We start from the raw sequence: 26933 nt of genomic DNA, 5'->3' as shown, positions 1-26933 counted from the left end.
GGCCCATTGTGTGTCGTTGATTCTTAATGGAGTCTTTGTTGTAACAGGTGGTGTTGTGTTTTTAATTGTTTTCCATAGAGAAAAATCAATTTTTTACCGCTTATAAGTGTTAGAAGATGTTGATGAAACGATGCATCATTGAACTGTTTTAAATCTGCACTGAGTTCTTTTGTTAATTTGTTAAGAAGCATTTTATACTATGGATGAAGTGTTTGTTGCAATTTTTCCGTAGTTTTCGTTTCTGTAGAATTTTTTCTCTAACATAAGCCGGGTATCTATTTTCCATGTAGAATATACTTCTATAGAAAGTACTCTTCCATGCTGCATATTGAAATATATTTGTAATTTTCTCAACTTCATGTTCTAACTCATCTGTAGTAGATGGTGCTTTGTAATGAAAATCAGCATCCCAGAGGATAAACAGAAACTGTTCGTTACATATTATAAGGAATTTATCCGGTCGGTCAAGTAGAACACTTTAGTTGTTTAATTGAGTTCATTATTGTTTCTTCGGATTGTTCTGTTTATTATTTTCGTATGTTTACATTACTAATTCTTAGCGAGTATGTACGCTTGCGGTGATGTGCGGTTCAAACAAGACTAACTTTCTTTATTTTTTTTTGTTTGTTGTATTGGAAGCTGTTCCCCATAATTGGGTGCCATACGTCCAAATAGGCTTGATGATACATTTGTATATTAGTAACTTGTTTTCAAGAGACATTCGCGAATATGGTCCAATGAGGAAGTTCATTTTATTGGATTGAATTTCTAATGATTTTCGTTTGGTTTTTATATGTGTCTTCCAGTTCAGTTTCTGATCTAGGTATAATCCAAGATGCTTGACTTCTTTGCTTTGTGGAAGTTCAATTCTATTCATCTATACAGGAGGACAGGTTCCACGCTTAAGGGTGAAAGTTACATGAGCAGACTTTGTCTCATTTGCCTTAATGCGCCACTGTTTTAGCCACTCACAGAGCATATTAAGGTACGTTTGGAGGGTGCTACTCGCAATTGTAGGATTTTTGTCAACAGCTAGTACTGCTGTGTCATCAGCAAATGTGCCAATAACAGCAGTTTCTGATTGAGGGAGATCGCAAGTAAATATAAGGTACAAAATTGGGCCCATAACACTGCCTTGGGGAACGCCGGCTCTTATGCTTTTTAGTTCGCTCATCTCGTTCATTTCATTGACAAAAAAGTATCTATTTTGTATGTATGACTTGATAAACAAGTAGTAGTTTATTGGAAGAAATCTTTTGATTTTATATAGCAAACCCTCGTGCCATACTTTATCAAAAGCCTGTGAGATGTCTAGGAAAGCTGAAGTGCAATATTGTTTAGATTCATACGCATTGTTGATCGTTTCCACAAGGCGGTGGATTTGTTCAATTGTTCCATGATTTTTTCTGAATCCAAATTGATGGGGTGGGATAAGTTGTTTCTCTTCAATGATAGGCATTATTCTTTTAAGGAATAGCGATTCTAGAACTTTGGAAATGACAGGCAAAAGACTAATTGGTCGGTACGACTTTACTTGGTCCACTGGCTTTCCTGGCTTAAGGATCATCGAGATTTGTGCCACTTTCCACTGTGGAGGAATGAAATTTCTTGTTATACAAGCATTAAATATGAAAGTAATCAGTTTAATCCCTTCTTGTGGGAGTTCTTTTAGAATTTTTGGACTAATGAGATCGTAGCCTGGTGCTTTTGCTAACTTTAATGAATTTATTGCTTTGATGGTTGATGGGGTTGATTTAAGAGTGATTGAATATATTCTGGTGTATCATCACTATTATTTGGTGTAAACACATCTAGCAAATACTTAGCAAATGTTGCAGCTTTATCTGAATTGCTTTTTGTCCAGCTATTATCATCTTTTCGAACCGGATAGTTTGTTTTGTCTTGCTTTTTTACCTTTTTTGTTATTTTCCACAATGAATAATCAGAGGACTTAGTTGGGCCCAAATTTTGAATTTCATGTTGAACTTGTCTGTCATTAATGGTTCTGATAAGGTTTCGCAATTCAGAAGTTATCTTATTGAGCTTTCGTTTGTCTTCAGGGTGTCTACTCTGTTGCCACTGTTTCCGAGCTTTCCTTTTCTCTGAGATTTTTTTCTGTACAGAGTTGGGGACTTGAGAGTGATTTTCGAAACTTCTCTTAGGTGTTGAGTTCCAGGATGCATTCTGGATGACATGTACAAGAAGCTTTACACTTTCTGTAATTTCTTCTTCAGTTTTTAACGATAATCTCAGGTTCAAATTTTCTCGGATTTGATATCGAAAGTAATGCCAATTTGTTTTCTTATTGTGCAGTTTACATTGTTGTTCTTGTTTTGTGCATTTAGAATACAAAGTTAAGAATACCGGCGAATGATCAGATGATAAGTTTTGAGTGGTTGTACATGTTTCGGATAATGCTGGAATACCTTTGCAGACACAGAAATCTATAAGATCGGGCGTCTTATTTAGGTCAGTGGGCCAGTAAGTGGGGGAATTTGGGGTTATTGTTCTCAGGTTTAGCTCTTGTATAGCCCAGTACAGCTGCCTTCCCTTTGGAGTGAGAAGACGAGATCCCCATATTGTGTGTTTAGCGTTAAAATCGCCACAAGATATGAATTTATTGCCAAGGGTTTTAAAGTAACAAATATATTGATCTTTTCTTATATTATGCCTTGGAGGACTGTAAAGTGATGAGACAGTAAGAGGGCCATGAGGTCCTTGAACAATGATATTTGTCGCCTGTATTTCTTGGGTAGAGTAATGGGTTCCCTGGTGATGTTTAATATTTTTGTTTATAAGAATTCCTGATCCACCTCGTGCTTTTCCACTTGGATGCATCACATGGTAGAAATTGTAGTTTGGAATGGAAAAGTGGTGTTTCTGAGTAAAATGTGTCTCTGATATAAGAAGGATATCAATCTGATTTGAAAGGAGGAAATTTTTCACTTCTAATACATGTTGTGACAAACCATTTGCATTCCAGAAAACTATTTTGAGATAATCCATTTTTAAATATTAGAAAGTTTTTGAGAAATATTCACAAGAAGGCTTGTCACTTGTTGCATTAGCAAGTTCAGGTTATTGAGCATTTCTTGAACTTCAGAGTTTTTATTAGATGGCTGGGTTTGTTGTTGGTTGTTCGGATTGGGTTTGGAACTTTGAACGTTTGCTGCACTTCTGGTTGCATTTGAATATGAAACGTTATCATTACGTTGTGGTAGAATGGTAGAAGGTTGATTTGGTGTTTTTTCAGTGACCCTATTGTTTCTTAGTGAGGGAAAAGTTTGCGAGTATATTTGCTTATATACTGCACATTAGGGCTATAACCAAAAAAATACCACCGCATAGCCGTGTAGAGCATGGAAAACTATTATGAAATACGGTGTCAATTTTTCTCTACCGCGAAAAAGTTTCCGCACCAAATGCATTGAAGTTCTGTAATGCATTTTTTAATTTTATCTGTCATAACAACATATTTGCTTTTCATAAAAATTTTTAATTTTTTTTAATCTAATTTAAAATCATTATCAAAGCGTTCTGGACCATTTTCTTCTCAAATCGCGCCATTTCGGACCACATTAGGATTTTTTGACACTATTGCAATTTTTGGTTTTTCTATATAAACTCGTGAATTTTATGTTTATATTTTTTTAACCTATCGGACAAGAGAATATGAAGTCATTTGCAACTAATTCGCGAAAGTTACAGGCTGTTTTTGCTGACTTTGCCTGTGAAAATTGTATTTTTTTCTATAAATATTTATTCAAACAAAGCAAATTTAAAATTTTAGTTAGAAAAAATATCAAAAGGGTTTTAGTAATCACGGCCGGTGCTGGAACTTTTTTCACAGAATCGGTCTTAGAAATGCGTTTTCATTATTAGGACAAAATTCCCCACATGGTACTGGTGTTGTACTTTTGTAGAAAACAAATACGATTCTCACAAGCAAAGTCAACAAAAACAGCCTGTAACTTTCGCGAATTCGTTTCAAATGACCCCATATTCCCTGGTCCGATAGGTTAAAAAATATAAACATAAAATTCACGAGTTTATAAAGAAAAACCAAAAATTGCAATAGTGTCAAAAAATCCTAATATGGTCCGAAATGGCGCGATTTGAGAACAAATTGGTCCAGAACGCTTTTAATGATTTTAAATTAGATTACAAAAAAATAAAAATTTTAATGAAAAGCAAATATGTTGTTATGACAGATAAAATTAAAAAATGCATTACAGAACTTCAATGCATTTGGTGCGGAAACTTTTTTCGCGGTAGAGAAAAATTGACACCGTATTTCATAATAGTTTTTCATGCTCTACACGGCTATGTGGTGGTATTTTTGATATTTGCAAAAAAGTGCAAAAAGTTATATCCCTACTGCACATCCCTTGTAGTTTGCGGGGTGGTTACCATTACAAAGAGCACATTTTACTTCGTTTGCCCAGTTTTTCCTTTGACATGATTTTGATTCGTGGTTTCCCGCACATTTTATACATACTGACTTTTTTCGACAGAATGATTTTGTATGGCCATATTGTTGGCAGTTTGAACATTGGCGTAAATTTTTTTTTGCCGTGGAGGTTCAAATTTGATAACACAGCTCAACAAAATTGAAAAAGTTGAATGTTTCAGACAAAGTTGCAGTTGTTTCTAGATGAAATCGGCGAGTTATTTTCAAATCCGGTCCCGGGTTTTCTCCATCAGCTCTTGTTTTTGAGATATAGCTCAAAATCGGTTTTTACGAGTTTTACCAAGGCTTTCGTTATTTTCGGATACAATTTGTTTGGTTTTTCGACATTTATATATTAAGGAGATGTTGTACGCTCGATACAAATCTTTTTTGAAATAATTATGGTGAGTATATATGAAAAAATATAGAAAATATACGATGGACCTTGTAAAATTTGCATATTTTGAGTACTTTAAGCTGTAATTACGTCATCAGGGGAAGTCATAGGATCTTCATATGGTACTCCGGATATGCCTAGGGTGTCTGCTATATAATCCAGTACTCAAATGTATAATATAAAGTTCATAGCGCCTATGATTCCGCCATTACCTAAAAACCATCATAAAGACTGCCATTGAAAAGTAAATGGCTTATGTGGTAATGATATCACTGGTAAATGATTTCCCTTTAGCAGTCTTCATGGTGATTTTTAGGTAATGGCCGAATCATGGGCGCTATGAACTTTATATTATATACTTGAATACTGGACTATATAGTAGACACCCTAAGCATATCCGCATTGTCATATGAAGATCCTATGACTTCCCCCGATGACGTAATTACAGCTTAAAGTACTCAAAATATGCAATTTTTAGAAGGTCCGTCGTATATTTTCCATATTTTTTGATATATACTCACCATAACTATTTCAAAAATGATTTGTATCGAGCGTACAACATCTTCTTAATATATTAATGTCGAAAAACCCACAAAAAATATTTGTTTGTATCCGAAAATAACGAAAGTCTGGGTTAAACTCGTAAAAACCGATTTTGAGCTATATCTCAAAAACAAGAGCTGATGGAGAAAAACCGGGACCGGATTTGAAAATAACTCGCCGATTTCATCTAGAAACAACCGCAACTTCGGTTGAAACCAAAGTCGTGTTGACCAGTGTAATATTTGCCATGAGTCTAGTGATCGAATATATATCTTTATTGTTAGATTTGGCCGCAAGTTCCACTTCAAACAAATGAAGGGGTTTTTTGGTATATCGACTCTTAATGTTCCAAATGTTCGTCACTTCATGTCCTTTAGTCGCTAGTTCTTCTTTTAATTATTCTATGTTCACACTGGGATGCATATCTCTTAGGATCACTTTGAATCCTCTTTCACATTGAGGTTTGTAAGTGAAGAACTCGGTGTCCTTCTTTTCAAGTTCTTCTATAATTTTTTTGTATGCCTCATGAGACTTTGGTAATATTTTTACTTGTTCATTACGCAATGTTTTCATATCGAATTGATCAGGGGTTACTTCCGTTAAGAGAGTTAGTAATGGTTGGATATTAGAAACTTTATCGACAAATATTGGTGGCGGTTTTACCATTTTTTCTGGTGGGTTCATGTTGGTGTTTGTTTCTTCTTCTTCCAAAATAGCAAATTGGTTTGAAGATTGTGGTGTTTTGCTTAACCAGTATTTGGTATTAGTGGCTACTTTCTTTGAGTTTGAAGCATTTTCTGGGCTTTCGTTTGAACGTTTTTTTCTATTTTGAACTTGCCATTCTTGTCCTAAATTGGCATTACTTTCTTGAGTATTGAAACGACCTACTTCTTGCTGAAGTTCATCTTCGTCTGTTTCAAACGATTCGTTTTGTTTATATAACTGTTGTTTCAGATATTCCATATCTCTTTTTAATTGGTTACATGTTTTCTCATATTCCTCGTTTTATTTTGGACAGCTCAGCATTAGCTCTTTCCAATTGCTGTAATTTATTTACTCGGAAAGCACTAATGCTTGTTCTTGGGGTTACTTCCTCGGATTCATAATGCAGTCGATTTTTCACAGGGTGGTTCATGTCGTTTTGTATTAATAATGTGTATCAAAGACACACACCAAATACAAGCGGCATTGCCAACCTAACACAATTCTCGTATATTACGATCTGAAGCAACTCTGTTCTAGTGAGGGCTAATAAATGCAACCTTACACCCACTATTTTGAGAGAATAGACCAGCTGATATTGTCAGTTTGGTAAACAAAATATTCAGCTGGCAGACGTAAATAGTTGTCTCTCTCGAAACAAAATCAATTTTTTTTCCTTTAAAAATCAATTTTGGCAAAAATTAAATTGGATGGTGTGCGCACTCACAGATGTTCTCGTTTCCAACTCGGTGTCCAGAAGTTCCTGGGGAATGCAGCTCCCAATAAAACTACTTTCCACCAACTACAAAACGCTACAAACGATGTTATTCTTATGGATTGTTGCAGCAACAAGGAAGACGTCCGTCCACAGGTAACTACAACTCGTAAATGAGAAAAAAATATATCATTCCGAAAAAAAACTATTTCTCATATTTACTTCTTCATATCAGGGACATGTACCCTCATCCAAGTCCGAACGACGTGCCGCACACTAAAACACCGCTTACAGAGCGGTACAACATTTGTTAATATGTGCGGTATTTTGTTAAATTTGAAAAAATAGAGCCCTAATAAACATGTGCCTTTTGTTTTCAACAACAAAAAACTGAAACAGCTTCTCCCTTCTCAATGAATTTCCAGCGATCCCAAACATGTTTGCAAGAATTCTACTTTCTGCGAGAAATTATCCATTTAGTGGAATGGCATGGAAACATTCAAATTGAAAATGTAACGACTTTTCATTAATGTTTTTCATAATATTTAATGAAACGTTAAAAACCATTCATTTTTTAACTCTCAATAATTTATAGGCATTTCCTTCTTTTGTTTACCTATACTAACATTACAAACAAAAACAATTTTATATGTGGTTGTTGTTGAGTTGTATTTGTTGTATTATATTCTTTACCTTGTTTGTTCTACCATGGTTTTTACTCAAGTTATGTTAGTTTCTATGAGTTTTGCGATCATTGCACGTTATTTTCGGTTAGCCCGTCCTAGCTGACCATTTGATTTTTCCAATTATCCAGTCTTACGTTTTTTGTATAACAGTGTTGCCAGTACTGGGGATTTGTCCCCAAAATGGGGATTTTTTTACAAAATGGGGATGACAAATTTGAATTGGGGATTTGACGGGGAAATCGTTATGATTAGAATCAACTGATTTAGGGCATGATTTCGAAAATGAAGTAAAATACCTGCCAGAGCATTAATTAAAAAGGTTAAAGACACCTGCTTTGAATATGTTATGCATTTTCTGGCTCAAATGCTTAAACGTTAACCAGAAATGTGCAACTGCACATAAACATACAAAAAGTTTTCACGTAATATATGTTGTAATTCTCTGGAGCAAACAAATTTCAGTTCCATAAGAGGATTTTTGGAACACTTTGTAAATACGAAAAACTCAATGAACCTTTATGAATCAGAGTGAAAGATACTCTTGTTAATAAAATAGAATGATATATTTTGAGAAGATACAACCAATAATTTAAACACATTTTGGAGCAGGGTATACTTATCAAAAATGCAACATGATCAAAGCCTTCTGAACAACATGCAGGGGTGGTTTTAAACTCGCTTTCGGTGTCAACCAGCAATGCTTGCGTATAATATGTCAGTTATGAATCCCCTAAAGAAATGTTAATACTGCTGATTCAAACAACTTCTAGTAGGCATTTCCAAGAAACCGCGAGGATGATGGTGAAACCTAAACCTTACGACGTGCGGAGGCTTGAAATTGAGGACAACAATTCTCAGACCGTTGTCGACCTGCTGAAAGATGCAGTAATGCGTGTGAAAAGAGGGCTGGTAGAACGAAAAAGACTTGTTATAACTGTCGGAAAACTGGACACATGGCCCGAGAATGCAGATTGCGGCAAGCAAAGGCCCGCCTTCAAAATGCGACGACCAACTGGTGGCCAAGAATCTGGAAAGAGGGACATCAGGTGAATCAAAAAAAATTAATTCCGTCAATCACGAGGCGCCGCTGGCAGATGATGAAAATGATGGCCACACAATCTCTATAGCCATAGTCCAGCAGAAGAATCACAACTTAACGGTTAAAGGTTTCATCAATGGTGTATTGCGTACCTTGACATTGGATAACGGTGCAACAAAGTCCATTGTTAGGCCGGATTTGGTAAAAGGGAAGGAATTGCCGTTAAATGGAGTCAAATTGCGGACGGCCACAGGCGAGACTACAACGGTGCATGGAAAGGCCTACCAAAGCTGAGCATGGGTATAAAATCGGTAAATTTCGATTTTATAGTGGCCAATATTGTGGACGAAGTTATACTTGGTGTAGACTTCATGATTGCCTTCGATATCAATCTGGACATAAAGCACCGTGTGATGACTTGGTCCAATGTGGAAATACCGATTAATGTGGGCTACAAAGAGAAGAAATGCATGTGTCGCCCAAGCGCAGAATCTGACGAAATCGCTGTAGATGTCCATATGCTGAAGGTGGAAGCTTCCGACAATTGGCCCGTAGGAAATCGGAAAATCCCAGAACACTTAGGAGGTTGACCACAAAGAAATAAGGTATAACGTCGCGATTCCTGGAGAGGATGCAACGTCGTCCAGAAGAGCAAAAGTCCAAAGCTGACGCCGTAGAGGGTACATCTAAATCAGTTGCCACCACTACGGAACGAGAACTGTGTCTAGTCAAGAGTAACAGGCTTAAGCGGGAGGCAGTGTTACCAATGCCCATACCACCGAGAGGGAACTGTGCCTATTCGGAACGAACAGGTTTAAGCGGGAGGCAATGTTATGAATGTAACTGATACGTTTAAGTTAATTTAGTTAATTTCCGTTAATTTAAAAATTTGAATTGTAACGTAAAGTTTTTTATTACGCAGTTACTTTATTTAAGCAACAACAACTACCATGTAGAATTCTCTTCATCATTCTAGTTCTTACTTTACATTTTATTAATGTGGTTTTGTTTGTTCTCCATAATCATGTAATTATCGTTTAGTTGCCATTTCTTATTTCTTGCATTTGTTTGTTGTTGTAATTACGTTATTAGTGTGCATGTCCACTTGTATTTATCTTTCCCCATGTATGTGAGTATGGTTGTTCGCTTAGTGCGTCTGTGTGTTCGCTACACAGATTCGAGGTGTTGCCAGATGTTCTGCATAATTCTAGACCAAGGAGATTTTGAGAACAAATACAGGTTTTAACGGCAGCATTAAAGAGTTGTGTTTTAAGCGTTGAACTGAACAAATCGGTTAAAGTGCTGCGAGCTAACTAGAGACAAGCTGTGTGCTTAGTAATTAAAGTCGATTCCGAATAAGTGTAATAAAGTAAATAAAGCATTGTAGAAACGTAATCTAAAACGAACCCTGTCTTATTTGGTATAAATCGTACTGGGGAATAAAACAACGTCTACACGGAGATTAGTTAAATCTAATTCCGTAACAATATGTATAAGTAAATTTTTGCACAAGAATATTCCACTGTGTATAGCTTCCCCCATGATAAAGTATTAAACTTCCAAAATACCTAAAAATGAAGGGGCAATACAAAACAAAAAAATGTTAACATTATAAGCAAGTCATGACCAGGTTTTAAACTGGACCTAAGCAAACTTTTTATATTGCTTCGAGAGCTTCTTTATATGCTCCTTCCACTTCAACTTTGCGTCTAGTGTCATTCCTAGATAATTTACATTGTTTAAGAAAGGTATTTGCAATCCGTCTATGTACACCGGTATGTTTTGCAGGCGTTTGTATTTATTGATTTGTTGTGGTTTAGTTTTATTCGCCACTCTCTTGTTCATGAGTTTATATTATTAAGCACTTGCAGTAGGATGCAGTTTGCTTCTCGTTATGAATCTGCCATAGTTAGAATTGCATCTGGGAAAGTAGCTACAATGGAATTTTGAGGCTCTGGTACATAATATATAAAATGAGCCCAAGTATACTCCCTTGAGGCACTCCGGTGTTAATTTGTATCAATATCCAATATTAATCTTCTAGTTTAACTCGAAAAAATCTGTCTTCTGGGTGTGATTCCACAACTTAACTATAGCTGCCAGGTAAGAATTCTCTCAGTTTTCGCGTTAATCCAGCATTGCATACCTTATCAAATGCTTGAGATAGGTCGAGAAAAACAGCGGAATATATTTTTTTTATTTTCTTAGTATTACTGTTGTTACCAGATCGAAGCCTGGACATTTTTTAAGCTTCATGTTTTTGTTAATTTCTATGATTACCGATGCAAATTCTTCTTCCCAATGGTCATTCCTCTGTTCAATAAAATGTGATTCAATATTGTAATTCTCTGTGAATATAGTTTACAAATGGTTTGAAAATAGATCAATCTTTTGATCATTTGTTTTTGGCCCATTGTGTGTCGTTGATTCTTAATGGAGTCTTTGTTGTAACAGGTGGTGTTGTGTTTTTAATTGTTTTCCATAGAGAAAAATCAATTTTTTACCGGTTATAAGTGTTAGAAGATGTTGATGAAACGATGCATCATTGAACTGTTTTAAATCTGCACTGAGTTCTTTTGTTAATTTGTTAAGAAGCATTTTATACTATGGATGAAGTGTTTGTTGCAATTTTTCCGTAGTTTTCGTTTCTGTAGATTTTTTTCTCTAACATAAGCCGGGTATCAATTTTCCATGTAGAATATACTTCTATAGAAAGTACTCTTCCATGCTGCATATTGAAATATATTTGTAATTTTCTCAACTTCATGTTCTAACTCATCTGTAGTAGATGGTGCTTTGTAATGAAAATCAGCATCCCAGAGGATAAACAGAAACTGTTCGTTACATATTATAAGGAATTTATCCGGTCGGTCAAGTAGAACACTTTAGTTGTTTAATTGAGTTCATTATTGTTTCTTCGGATTGTTCTGTTTATTATTTTCGTATGTTACATTACTAATTCTTAGCGAGTATGTACGCTTGCGGTGATGTGCGGTTCAAACAAGACTAACTTTATTTATTTTTTTTTGTTGTATTGGAAGCTGTTCCCCATAATTGGGTGCCATACGTCCAAATAGGCTTGATGATACATTTGTATATTAGTAACTTGTTTTCAAGACACATTCGAGAATTTGGTCCAATGAGGAAGTTCATTTTATTGGATTGAATTTCTAATGATTTTCGTTTTGGTTTTTATATGTGTCTTCCAGTTCAGTTTCTGATCTAGGTATAATCCAAGATGCTTGACTTCTTTGCTTTGTGGAAGTTCAATTCTATTCATCTGTACATGAGGACAGGTTCCACGCTTAAGGGTGAAAGTTACATGAGCAGACTTTGTCTCATTTGCCTTAATGCGCCACTGTTTTAGCCACTCACAGAGCATATTAAGGTACGTTTGGAGGGTGTTACTCGCAATTGTAGGATTTTTGTCAACAGCTAGTACTGCTGTGTCATCAGCAAATGTGCCAATAACAGCAGTTTCTGATTGAGGGAGATCGCAAGTAAATATAAGGTACAAAATTGGGCCCATAACACTGCCTTGGGGAACGCCGGCTCTTATGCTTTTTAGTTCGCTCATCTCGTTCATTTCATTGACAAAAAAGTATCTATTTTGTATGTATGACTTGATAAACAAGTAGTAGTTTATTGGAAGAAATCTTTTGATTTTATATAGCAAACCCTCGTGCCATACTTTATCAAAAGCCTGTGAGATGTCTAGGAAAGCTGAAGTGCAATATTGTTTAGATTCATACGCATTGTTGATCGTTTCCACAAGGCTTTGGATTTGTTCAATTGTTCCATGATTTTTTCTGAATCCAAATTGATGGGGTGGGATAAGTTGTTTCTCTTCAATGATAGGCATTATTCTTTTAAGGAATAGCGATTCTAGAACTTTGGAAATGACAGGCAAAAGACTAATTGGTCGGTACGACTTTACTTGGTCCACTGGCTTTCCTGGCTTAAGGATCATCGAGATTTGTGCCACTTTCCACTCTGGAGGAATGAAATTTCTTGTTATACAAGCATTAAATATGAAAGTAATCAGTTTAATCCCTTCTTGTGGGAGTTCTTTTAGAATTTTTGGACTAATGAGATCGTAGCCTGGTGCTTTTGCTAACTTTAATGAATTTATTGCTTGTGTAACTTCCGCTTTTGTGAATTTCTTTACTGGTAATTCAATTTGATGGGGTTGATTTAAGAGTGATTGAATATATTCTGGTGTATCATCACTATTATTTGGTGTAAACACATCTAGCAAATACATAGCAAATGTTGCAGCTTTATCTGAATTGCTTTTTGTCCAGCTATTATCATCTTTTCGAACCGGATAGTTTGTTTTGTCTTGCTTTTTTACCTTTTTTGTTATTTTCCACAATGAATAATCAGAGGACTTAGTTGGGCCCAAATTTTGAATTTCATGTTGAACTTGTCTGTCATTAATGGTTCTGATAAGGTTTCGCAATTCAGAAGTTATCTTATTGAGCTTTCGTTTGTCTTCAGGGTGTCTACTCTGTTGCCACTGTTTCCGAGCTTTCCTTTTCTCTGAGATTTTTTTCTGTACAGAGTTGGGGACTTGAGAATGATTTTCGAAACTTCTCTTAGGTGTTGAGTTCCAGGATGCATTCTGGATGACATGTACAAGAAGCTTTACACTTTCTGTAATTTCTTCTTCAGTTTTTAACGATAATCTCAGGTTCAAATTTTCTCGGATTTGATATCGAAAGTAATGCCAATTTGTTTTCTTATTGTGCAGTATACATTGTTGTTCTTGTTTTGAGCATTTAGAATACAAAGTTAAGAATACCGGCGAATGATCAGATGATAAGTTTTGAGTGGTTGTACATGTTTCGGATAATGCTGGAATACCTTTGCAGACACAGAAATCTATAAGATCGGGCGTCTTATTTAGGTCAGTGGGCCAGTAAGTGGGGGAATTTGGGGTTATTGTTCTCAGGTTTAGCTCTTGTATAGCCCAGTACAGCTGCCTTCCCTTTGGAGTGGTAAGACGAGATCCCCATATTGTGTGTTTAGCGTTAAAATCGCCACAAGATATGAATTTATTGCCAAGGGTTTTAAAGTAACAAATATATTGATCTTTTTTATAATTTGCCTTGGAGGACTGTAAAGTGATGAGACAGTAAGAGGGCCATGAGGTCCTTGAACAATGATATTTGTCGCCTGTATTTCTTGGGTAGAGTAATGGGTTCCCTGGTGATGTTTAATATTTTTGTTTATAAGAATTCCTGATCCACCTCGTGCTTTTCCACTTGGATGCATCACATGGTAGAAATTGTAGTTTGGAATGGAAAAGTGGTGTTTCTGAGTAAAATGTGTCTCTGATATAAGAAGGATATCAATCTGATTTGAAAGGAGGAAATTTTTCACTTCTAATACATGTTGTGACAAACCATTTGCATTCCAGAAAACTATTTTGAGATAATCCATTTTTAAATATTAGAAAGTTTTTGAGAAATATTCACAAGAAGGCTTGTCACTTGTTGCATTAGCAAGTTCAGGTTATTGAGCATTTCTTGAACTTCAGAGTTTTTATTAGATGGCTGGGTTTGTTGTTGGTTGTTCGGATTGGGTTTGGAACTTTGAACGTTTGCTGCACTTCTGGTTGCATTTGAATATGAAACGTTATCATTACGTTGTGGTAGAATGGTAGAAGGTTGATTTGGTGTTTTTTCAGTGACCCTATTGTTTCTTAGTGAGGGAAAAGTTTGCGAGTATATTTGCTTATATACTGCACATTAGGGCTATAACCAAAAAAATACCACCGCATAGCCGTGTAGAGCATGGAAAACTATTATGAAATACGGTGTCAATTTTTCTCTACTGCGAAAATAGTTTCTGCATCAAATGCATTGAAGTTCTATAATGGGAATTTTGTCCTAATAATGAAAACGCGTTTCTAAGACCGATTCTGTGAAAAAAGTTCCAGCACCGGCCATGATTACCAAAACCCTTTTGATATTTTTTCTACCTAAAATTTTAAATTTTCTTTGTTTGAATAAATATTTATAGAAAAAAATACAATTTTCACAGGCAAAGTCAGCAAAAACAGCCTGTAACTTTCGCGAATTAGTTGCAAATGACTCCATATTCTCTTGTCCGATAGGTTAAAAAAATATAAACATAAAATTCACGAGTTTATAAAGAAAATAGTGTCAAAAAATTCTAATATGGTCCGAAATGGCGCGATTTGAGAACAAATTGGTCCAGAACGCTTTGATAATGATTTTAAATAAGATTACAAAAAAATAAAAATTTTAATGAAAAGCAAATATGTTGTTATGACGGATAAAATTAAAAAATGCATTACAGAACTTCAATGCATTTGGTGCGGAAACTTTTTTCGCGGTAGAGAAAAATTGACACCGTATTTCATAATAGTTTTTCATGCTCTACACGGCTATGTGGTGGTATTTTTGATATTTGCAAAAAAGTGCAAAAAGTTATATCCCTACTGCACATCCCTTGTAGTTTGCGGGGTGGTTACTATTACAAAGAGCACATTTTACTTCGTTTGCCCAGTTTTTCCTTTGACATGATTTTGATTCGTGGTTTCCCGCACATTTTATACATACTGACTTTTTTCGACAGAATGATTTTGTATGGCCATATTGTTGGCAGTTTGAACATTGGCGAAAAATTTTTTTGGGCCGTGGAGGTTCAAATTTGATAATATTTGCCACGAGTCTAGTGATCGAATATATATCTTTATTGTTAGATTTGGCCGCAAGTCCACAAGTTCACTTCATGTCCTTTAGTCGCTAGTTCTTCTTTTAATTATTCTATGTTCACACTGGGATGCATATCTCTTAGGATCACTTTGAATCCTCTTTCACATTGAGGTTTGTAAGTGAAGAACTCGGTGTCCTTCTTTTCAAGTTCTTCTATAATTTTTTTGTATGCCTCATGAGACTTTGGTAATATTTTTACTTGTTTATTACGCAATGTTTTCATATCGAATTGATCAGGGGTTACTTCCGTTAAGAGAGTTAGTAATGGTTGGATATTAGAAACTTTATCGACAAATATTGGTGGCGGTTTTACCATTTTTTCTGGTGGGTTCATGTTGGTGTTTGTTTCTTCTTCTTCCAAAATAGCAAATTGGTTTGAAGATTGTGGTGTTTTGCTTAACCAGTATTTGGTATTAGTGGCTACTTTCTTTGAGTTTGAAGCATTTTCTGGGCTTTCGTTTGAACGTTTTTTTCTATTTTGAACTTGCCATTCTTGTCCTAAATTGGCATTACTTTCTTGAGTATTGAAACGACCTACTTCTTGCTGAAGTTCATCTTCGTCTGTTTCAAACGATTCGTTTTGTTTATGTAACTGTTGTTTCAGATATTCCATATCTCTTTTTAATTGGTTACATGTATTCTCATATTCCTCGTTTTTTTTTTTGGACAGCTCAGCATTAGCTCTTTCCAATTGCTGTAATTTATTTACTCGGAAAGCACTAATGCTTGTTCTTGGGGTTACTTCCTCGGATTCATAATGCAGTCGATTTGTCACAGGGTGGTTCATGTCGTTTTGTATTAATAATGTGTATCAAAGACACGCACCAAATACAAGCGGCATTGCCAACCTAACACAATTCTCGTATATTACGATCTGAAGCAACTCTCTTCTAGTGAGGGCTAATAAATGCAACCTTACACCCACTATTTTGAGAGAATAGACCAGCTGATATTGTCAGTTTGGTAAACAAAATATTCAGCTGGCAGACGTAAATAGTTGTCTCTCTCGAAACAAAATCAATTTTTTTTGCCTTTAAAAATCAATTTTGGCAAAAATTAAATTGGATGGTGTGCGCACTCACCGATGTTCTCGTTTCCAACTCGGTGTCCAGAAGTTCCTGGGGAATGCAGCTCCCAATAAAACTACTTTCCACCAACTACATAACGCTACAAACGATGTTATTCTTATGGATTGTTGCAGCAACAAGGAAGACGTCCGTCCACAGGTAACTACAACTCGTAAATGAGAAAAAAATATATCATTCCGAAAAAAAACTATTTCTCATATTTACTTCTTCATATCAGGGACATGTACCCTCATCCAAGTCCGAACGACGTGCCGCACACTAAAACACCGCTTACAGAACGGTACAACATTTGTTAATATGTGCGGTATTTTGTTAAATTTGAAAAAATAGAGCCCTAATAAACATGTGCCTTTTGTTTTCAACAACAAAAAACTGAAACAGCTTCTCCCTTCTCAATGAATTTCCAGCGATCCCAAACATGTTTGCAAGAATTCTACTTTCTGCGAGAAATTATCCATTTAGTGGAATGGCATGGAAACATTCAAATTGAAAATGTAACGACTTTTCATTAATGTTTTTCATAATATTTAATGAAACGTTAAAAACCATTCATTTTTTAACTCTCAATAATTTATAGGCATTTCCTTCTTTTGTTTACCTATACTAACATTACAAACAAAAACAATTTTATATGTGGTTGTTGTTGAGTTGTATTTGTTGTATTATATTCTTTACCTTGTTTGTTCTACCATGGTTTTTACTCAAGTTATGTTAGTTTCTATGAGTTTTGCGATCATTGGACGTTATTTTCGGTTAGCCCGTCCTAGCTGACCATTTGATTTTTCCAATTTTCCAGTCTTAAGTTTTTTGTATAAAAGTGTTGCCAGTTCTGGGGATTTGTCCCCAAAATGGGGATTTTTTTACAAAATGGGGATGACAAATTTGAATTGGGGATTTGACGGGGAAATAAGCTCAAAAATTGGGGATTTTATGGGGATTTTTTCTGCTTTGAAATATCTGTTACATTTCTATTTCCTATTTCTATGAAGAAATAGCCGATAAACAAATAAAACTTTATTTGGTCTTCTTGTCCCCTAAAAAATTAATATTCTTAATATTACTTTCCAAAGTAATAAAAGAAACTATGTATGTATATATGACGAATTGCTTATATGCATCTTCTCGTTGTGTACAAAAATTTGGAAACCGTATGTAGGGGTAAACCTCGAGAATGAGGATGACCTTGATGCAATAATAATGGAAACTGTTATGGTCGTTATGATTAGAATCAACTGATTTAGGGCATGATTTCGAAAATGAAGTAAAATACCTGCCAGAGCATTAATTAAAAAGGTTAAAGACACCTGCTTTGAATATGTTATGCATTTTCTGGCTCAAATGCTTAAACGTTAACCAGAAATGTGCAACTGCACATAAACATACAAAAAGTTTTCACGTAATATATGTTGTAATTCTCTGGAGCAAACAAATTTCAGTTCCATAAGAGGATTTTTGGAACACTTTGTAAATACGAAAAACTCAATGAACCTTTATGAATCAGAGTGAAAGATACTCTTGTTAATAAAATAGAATGATATATTTTGAGAAGATACAACCAATAATTTAAACACATTTTGGAGCAGGGTATACTTATCAAAAATGCAACATGATCAAAGCCTTCTGAACAACTTGCAGGGGTGGTTTTAAACTCGCTTTCGGTGTCAACCAGCAATGCTTGCGTATAATATGTTAGTTATGAATCCCCTAAAGAAATGTTAATACTGCTGATTCAAACAACTTCTAGTAGGCATTTCCAAGAAACCGCGAGGGTGCTGGTGAAACCTAAAGCTTACGACGTGCGGAGGCTTGAAGTTGAGGACAACAATTCTCAGACCGTTGTCGACCTGCTGAAAGATGCAGTAATGCGTGTGAAAAGAGGGCTGGTAGAACGAAAAAGACTTGTTATAACTGTCGGAAAACTGGACACATGGCCCGAGAATGCAGATTGCGGCAAGCAAGGCCCAGATCCACCTCACCGCCTTCAAAATGCGACGACCAACTGGTGGCCAAGAATCTGGAAAGAGGGACATCAGGTGAATCAAAAAAAGTTAATTCCGTCAATCACGAGGCGCCGCTGGCAGATGATGAAAATGATGGCCTCACAATCTCTATAGCCATAGTCCAGCAGAAGAATCACAACTTAACGGTTAAAGGTTTCATCAATGGTGTATTGCGTACCTTGACATTGGATAACGGTGCAACAAAGTCCATTGTTAGGCCGGATTTGGTAAAAGGGAAGGAATTGCCGTTAAATGGAGTCAAATTGCGGACAGCCACAGGCGAGACTACAACGGTGCATGGAAAGGCCTACCAAAACTGAGCATGGGTATAAAATCGGTAAATTTCGATTTTATAGTGGCCGATATTGTGGACGAAGTTATACTTGGTGTAGACTTCATGATTGCCTTCGATATCAATCTGGACATAAAGCACCGTGTGATGACTTGGTCCAATGTGGAAATACCGATTAATGTGGGCTACAAAGAGAAGAAATGCATGTGTCGCCCAAGCGCAGAATCTGACTGTGGAACTGTGCCTATTCGGAACGAACAGGTTTAAGCGGGAGGCAATGTTATGAATGTAACTTATACGTTTAAGTTAATTTAGTTAATTTCCGTTAATTTAAAAATTTGAATTGTAACGTAAAGTTTTTTATTACGCAGTTACTTTATTTAAGCAACAACAACTACCATGTAGAATTCTCTTCATCATTCTAGTTCTTACTTTACATTTTATTAATGTGGTTTTGTTTGTTCTCCATAATCATGTAATTATCGTTTAGTTGCCATTTCTTATTTCTTGCATTTGTTTGTTGTTGTAATTACGTTATTAGTGTGCATGTCCACTTGTATTTATCTTTCCCCATGTATGTGAGTATGGTTGTTCGCTTAGTGCGAATGTGCGTCTGTGTGTTCGCTGCACAGATTCGAGGTGTTGCCAGGTGTTCTGGATAATTTTAGATCAACTGCTGCGTGCTAACTAGAGACAAGCTGTGTGCTTAGCAATTAAAGTCGATTCCGAATAAGTGTAATAAAGTAAATAAAGCATTGTAGAAACGTAATCTAAAACGAACCCTGTCTTATTTGGTATAAATCGTACTGGGGAATAAAACAACGTCTACACGGAGATTAGTTAAATCTAATTCCGTAGGAATTGACGATTTGAAATCAATGCTGGCTATGATAATGCAGGAAATGAATAAGAAAAGTGAAGAAAATTCCAAAATGATGGAGAAATTAGGTGCTAAAATGGACGAAAATTCTAGAAAGAACGAAGAAACTTCTATACTTATGATGGAAATGAAGGCAGAAAATTTTAGAATGGTTGAAGAAAATTCCAGTAATATGTTAGAAGAGATGTCTAGAAAGAATGAAGAAACTTCTAGACTTATGATGGAAATGAAGGCAGAAAATTGTAGAATGGTTGAAGAAAATTCCAGTAAAATGTTGGAAGAGATATCCAGAAAGAGTGAAGAAAATTCCAGAAAGTTAGAGGAAAAGTTAGAAGAGAACTCTAGAAAAATCAGTCTGAAGAATATTCAAGAAACTTAAAAGAGGAGTTGGAAGAGAATTCTAGAAAAATTAACGAGAAACTCGAGAACATCACGATAGTGATTGAAAAGATAGTAGAAAACGTGGAGGTACTAGTTAAAGATTTGGATAAAAAGATTCTGTCTGTTAATGAGAAATTTCTGGCTCAAGATGAGAAGATTCTGGGCGTAGAAAAGAAAATGTCGGAACTGGAAATTAAAGGCGATCCAGTGAGAGTTATCCATAACACGTTAAAAATTAAGCCTCCAGTGTTCGACGGCTCTACCTCTTTCAATGTGTTCGAATTACAGTTCGAGACAGTGGCTGCTAGAGATTCTTGAACGACAACGACAAGGCTGTATCACTACTTATGGCATTGAAGGGTGATGCTGCTGACGTACTACAGAGTATTCCCGCCGATTCTAGGAACAACTATGGAGATATAATGGCTGCTCTTGAACGTAAGTACGGTAGTAAACACAAGCAAGAGTTCTACCAAATGGAACTGAGGGGAAGAGTCCAGAAGCCAAGACTTTGCGGCTGAAGTAGAGCTGTTGGCGCAGTTGGCATAGCCAGGAGAGACACATCCATTGGTGGACCGCATAAAGATTGAGACATTTGCTAGTGGTATTCGTGATCCAGAGATAAAATTTGCGACGTATGCGGCACCGATGGGAACATTTGCAGAAACCGTGTCATTTGCCCTGGCCCAAGAAACCGCGAAGACGCTGGTGAAACCTAAAGCTTACGACGTGCTGGAAGTTGAGGACAACAATTCTCAGACCGTTGTCGACCTGCTGAAAGATATAGTAATCCGTGTGAAAAGAGGGCTGCTAGAACGAAAAAGACTTGTTATAACTGTCGGAAAACTGGACACATGCCCCGAGAATGCAGATTGCGGCAAGCAAGGCCCAGATCCACTTCACCGCCTTCAAAAAGCGACAACCAACTGGTGGCCAAGAATCTGGAAAGAGGGACATCAGGTGAATCAAAAAAAGTTAATTCCGTCAATCACGAGGCGCCGCTGGCAGATGATTAAAACGATGGTCACACAATCTCTATAGCCATAGTCCAGCAGAAGAATCACAACTTAACGGTTAAATGTTTCATCAATGATGTACAAGGTCCATTATTAGACCGGATTTGGTAAAAGGGAAGGTATTGCCGTTAAATGGAGTCAAATTGCGGACGGCCACAGGCGAGACTACAACGGTAAATTTCGATTTTATAGTAGCCGATATTGTGGACGAAGTTATACTTCGTGTAGACTTCATGATTGCCTTCTATAGCAATCTGTACATAAAGCACCGTGTGATGACTTGGTCCAATGTGGAAATAACGATTAATGTGGGCTACAAAGAGAAGAAAAGCATGCGCCGCCCAAGCGCAGAATCTGACGAAATCGCTGTAGATGTCCATACGCTGAAGGTGGAAGCTTCCGACAATTGGCCCGTAGGAAAGCGGAAAAATCCCAGAACAGGTGCCACTTAGGAGGGTGACCACAAAGAAATAAGGTATAACGTCGCGATTCCTGGAGAGGATGCAACGTCGTCCAGAAGAGCAAAAGTCCAAAGCTGACGCCGTAGAGGGTACATCTATATCAGTTGCCACCACTATGGAACGAGAACTGTGTCTAGTCAAGAGGAACAGTCTTAAGCGGGAGGCAGTGTTACCAATGCCCATACCACCGAGAGGGAACTGTGCCTATTCGGGACGAACAGGTTTAAGCGGGAGGCAATGTTATGAATGTAACTGATACGTTTAAGTTAATTTAGTTAATTTCCGTTAATTTAAAAATTTGAATTGTAACGTAAAGTTTTTTATTACGCATTTACTTTATTTAAGCAACAACAACTACCATGTAGAATTCTCTTCATCATTCTAGTTCTTACTTTACCTTTTATTAATGTGGTTTTGTTTGTTCTCCATAATCATGTAATTATCGTTTAGTTGCCATTTCTTATTTCTTGCATTTGTTTGTTGTTATGATTACGTTATTAGTGTCCTTGTCCACTTGTATTTATCTTTCCCCATGTATGTGAGTATGGTTGTTCGCTTAGTGCGTCTGTGTGTTCGCTACACAGATTCGAGGTGTTGCCAGATGTTCTGCATAATTCTAGACCAAGGAGATTTTGAGAATAAATACAGGTTTTAACGGCAGCATTAAAGAGTTGTGTTTTAAGCGTTGAACTGAACAGATCGGTTAAAGTGCTGCGAGCTAACTAGAGACAAGCTGTGTGCTTAGTAATTAAAGTCGATTCCGAATAAGTGTAATAAAGTAAATAAAGCATTGTAGAAACGTAATCTAAAACGAACCCTGTCTTATTTGGTATAAATCGTACTGGGGAATAAAACAACGCCTACACGGAGATTAGTTAAATCTAATTCCGTAACAATATGTATAAGTAAATTTTTGCACAAGAATATTCCACTGTGTATAGCTTCCCCCATGATAAAGTCTTTAAACTTCCAAAATACCTAAAAATGAAGGGGCAATACAAAACAAAAAAGGTAAACATTATAAGCAAGTCATGACCAGGTTTTAAACTGGACCTAAGCAAACTTTTTATATTGCTTCGAGAGCTTCTTTATATGCTCCTTCCACTTCAACTTTGCGTCTAGTGTCATTCCTAGATAATTTACATTGTTTAAGAAAGGTATTTGCAATCCGTCTATGTACACCGGTATGTTTTGCAGGCGTTTGTATTTATTGATTTGTTGTGGTTTAGTTTTATTCGCCACTCTCTTGTTCATGAGTTTATATTATTAAGCACTTGCAGTAGGATGCAGTTTGCTTCTCGTTATGAATCTGCCATAGTTAGAATTGCATCTGGGAAAGTAGCTACAATGGAATTTTGAGGCTCTGGTACATAATATATAAAATGAGCCCAAGTATACTCCCTTGAGGCACTCCGGTGTTAATTTGTATCAATATCTAATATTAATCTTCTAGTTTAACTCGAAAAAATCTGTCTTCTGGGTGTGATTCCAAAACTTAACTATAGCTGCCAGGTAAGAATTCTCTCAGTTTTCGCGTTAATCCAGCATTGCATACCTTATCAAATGCTTGAGATAGGTCGAGAAAAACAGCGGAATATATTTTTTTTATTTTCTTAGTATTACTGTTGTTACCAGATCGAAACCTGGACATTTTTTAAGCTTCATGTTTTTGTTAATTTCTATGATTACCGATGCAAATTCTTCTTCCCAATGGTCATTCCTCTGTTCAATAAAATGTGACTTAATATTGTAATTCTCTGTGAATATAGTTTACAAATGGTTTGAAAATAGATCAACCTTTTGATCATTTGTTTTTGGCCCATTGTGTGTCGTTGATTTTTAATGGAGTCTTTGTTGTAACAGGTGGTGTTGTGTTTTTAATTGTTTTCCATAGAGAAAAATCAATTTTTTACCGCTTATAAGTGTTAGAAGATGTTGATGAAACGATGCATCATTGAACTGTTTTAAATCTGCACTGAGTTCTTTTGTTAATTTGTTAAGAAGCATTTTATACTATGGATGAAGTGTTTGTTGCAATTTTTCCCCGATTAGTTCGAAAAATTCAATATTTAACAATTTTTAGATGAGGACATAAAATCTTCGCTGGATCTGGCAAAACAATACCCAACTAGCGTTTTTGTCGTCTGGGTTTGTACTTTCATAAAATCCTGGGTAGAAGTTGTTTGCACACGACTACCTTGAAAATGTTGGACAGTGTTATACTACGTTGATTATTGGGAACAAATTCAAGTGGATTTGCCAAATATAGCAGATTTTAGCAGTTTTTGACGCAAACAAATTCATTTTACGTCATTATTTTCTCCTACAAAATTGTGGTGAAGCGAGTGAGACAAATTTCTAATTGGCTTTATGTCCACGCAAAACCATTCATACATTTTGTCCAATAGACATTTTTTCATACACGTGCATTGAGTGCAATGCCTCGAGACCTCTATATACATCGAATATAATATCACAAACATGGTGTATAATCATTACGGAATTTGTATTAAATAGTGAAATGAGTATAGGTCCAAACAAAAAATTTGAAGACATTTTTTAAGCTTCATGTTTTTGTTAATTTCTATGATTACCGATGCAAATTCTTCTTCCCAATGGTCATTCCTCTGTTCAATAAAATGTGATTTAATATTGTAATTCTCTGTGAATATAGTTTACAAATGGTTTGAAAATAGATCAACCTTTTGATCATTTGTTTTTGGCCCATTGTGTGTCGTTGATTTTTAATGGAGTCTTTGTTGTAACAGGTGGTGTTGTGTTTTTAATTGTTTTCCATAGAGAAAAATCAATTTTTTACCGCTTATAAGTGTTAGAAGATGTTGATGAAACGATGCATCATTGAACTGTTTTAAATCTGCACTGAGTTCTTTTGTTAATTTGTTAAGAAGCATTTTATACTATGGATGAAGTGTTTGTTGCAATTTTTCCGTAGTTTTCGTTTCTGTAGAATTTTTTCTCTAACATAAGCCGAGTATCTATTTTCCATGTAGAATATATTTCTATAGAAAGTACTCTTCCATGCTGCATATTGAAATATATTTGTAATTTTCTCAACTTCATGTTCTAACTCATCTGTAGTAGATGGTGCTTTGTAATGAAAATCAGCATCCCTTACATATTATAAGCTTATTCGTTACATATTATAAGGAATTTATCCGGTCGGTCAAGAAGAACACCGTAGTTGTTTATTTGAGTTCATTATTGTTTCTTCGGATTGTTCTGTTTATTATTTTCGTATGTTTACATTACTAAATTGATGTGTGGTTCGAACAAGACTAACTTTCTTTATTTGTTAGGGTCGTTAGCGAAGTAATAATACCCACACATCAACGCACCCACAAGAGCGAACAATAATGACTAAACCGGTTTCGTAACTGTTGATTGCATAGGGACTTGGTATGTTTACACTATCTTATAAACTAGGTCTGTTTACACTATCTTATATAAACTAGGTATGTTTACACTATCTTATATAAACTAGGTATGTTTACACTATCTTATAGACTAAAGAGTAATTACATAATGACTAGTATACTACATTCGGCCTTCCTGACCATAAAGATCGCCTGACTCTTTCCTACGGTTGCCCTATTGAACGTAACTGTTATATGTTATTTGGTTCTGCATGTAGTTTTGATGTATGGTCTGGGAACAACACGGTTTGTTGTGAGTCTTCTAAATTGCATTAATCTAACTGGCCAGACCTTATGCCAATGTATGATGTAAGGTATTCTACATCTTGTAGAACATAACGATCATTTTGTAGTATTTCTGTTACACCAAATTGGCCTTTAAATTTTGGCATAAACTTTTTAGATGTTCGCATAGTAACGTCAATATTTTTATTACGACATAATCAACTTATTTGTACAGTATCGGTTGTTTTCTCTTGGGGTCCGAGATATAGCCCCGATTAGTTCGAAAAATTCAATATTTAACAATTTTTAGATGAGGACATAAAATCTTCGCTGGATCTGGCAAAACAATACCCAACTAGCGTTTTTGTCGTCTGGGTTTGTACTTTCATAAAATCCTGGGTAGAAGTTGTTTGCACACGACTACCTTGAAAATGTTGGGCAGTGTTATACTACGTTGATTATTGGGAACAAATTCAAGTGGATTTGCCAAATATAGCAGATTTTAGCAGTTTTTGACGCAAACAAATTCATTTTACGTCATTATTTTCTCCTACAAAATTGTGGTGAAGCGAGTGAGACAAATTTCTAATTGGCTTTATGTCCACGCAAAACCATTCATACATTTTGTCCAATAGACATTTTTTCATACACGTGCATTGAGTGCAATGCCTCGAGACCTCTATATACATCGAATATAATATCACAAACATGGTGTATAATCATTACGGAATTTGTATTAAATAGTGAAATGAGTATAGGTCCAAACAAAAAATTTGAAGACATTTCTTAAAAAACTTATTAATGATGCAAGTTTTCATATAAGTTTTCATTTGATTTGAAATCTCCAATCCTAAAAAAAGTTTATTAGAAAGAAAATATGTAATAATATGTTACAGTAGCTTAACAAATTTTGTTCGAACAAACCATTTCGGGGGTGATTTTTTACGGAATCAAAAACCACGAACATAACTTCAGATTGGGTTACACAATTCAAAGCTGATATGAATAAAAGCAACGAATGTGCACCGTCATGGCATTTCTAAAGTTTATGAACCGGAAGCATTAAAACAAGCAAAATTTGTTTTCATCAGAAATGATACTGTACGAACTGCATTGCAACCTCCCTACACCGGACCATTCCCTGTTATATCCAAAGGGGGTTTTGGTCGACCTAAATGGGAAACAAAAAATTATATCGGTTGATCGGCTAAAACCAGCATCAATTTTAAATGACGACATTCCAGCGGACGAATCTCCACCACTTGCTGTTCCACCTGACATTCAAACTCTAGTACTACGATCTGGAAGAACTGTACGAATAAATACCTAACGTTGTCACTGGGGGAGGGGTATTGTGGTGGCACTTACCACAAACGGTAACTGTGCTATCAAAAATAAAAAATATGAAGTAGGCTAAGAATTATTCCTATGTGAAAAATGTAAACAAAAATATTTTAATAAAATAAAATTTAATTTTGTATTTGATATTGAAAAGAACACTCATATCCATACTACAGGTTTGTTGTGCTGATTACGAAAATGTATAATTTCCATGGGCGGCGGTTTCGGTCTCCGGTTATTTGACCCGATAGTCGATTTCTGATAGGTCTTATAGGTTGTTCCACCAAAAATGTACTTTGACCCTGTATATCTTTGTTTGCACGCACGGGATCGATGGGAACTTTTAGGACGTTACTTCTTATGGCAAGCTTTGCACCAAAATTCCGCTTAGTGCGAATTTTTGCTATTTCCCCCTTATTTATTTGGTATTTATTTATGTTATTTATTTGTTTATTTATTTATGTATTTATTTATTTGTATAGCTCCTGTACAACAAGACTTAAAGTCTTTTAGATTAGAGTACATGATTATGTAAGT

At 35.8% G+C, this 26933-nt stretch overlaps 1 protein-coding gene across 5 annotated transcripts in view; it reads left to right on the top strand.

Moving 5' to 3' along the window:
• Positions 1 to 26933, top strand: part of LOC141405249 (protein pangolin, isoforms A/H/I/S-like) — a 449154-nt gene that overhangs the window by 404793 nt on the left and 17428 nt on the right. Inside the window, exon 3 of one of the 5 annotated variants that reach the window (XM_073989356.1) lies at positions 26879 to 26927. The exons of the other annotated variants lie outside the window; for them this stretch is intronic. The gene's annotated coding sequence lies outside the window, so the exon portion shown is untranslated. The remainder of the gene's footprint in view (positions 1 to 26878; positions 26928 to 26933) is intronic. 5 annotated transcript variants of the gene reach the window in all.

This window comes from Musca autumnalis, unplaced genomic scaffold (assembly GCF_047663935.1).
Source record: "Musca autumnalis isolate F117 unplaced genomic scaffold, ASM4766393v1 scaffold_5, whole genome shotgun sequence".
In the NCBI taxonomy this organism is placed as follows: Eukaryota; Metazoa; Arthropoda; class Insecta; order Diptera; family Muscidae; genus Musca; species Musca autumnalis.
The sequence above is the reverse complement of the archived record's forward strand: the minus strand, read 5'-3'. Positions and strand labels throughout refer to the sequence as shown.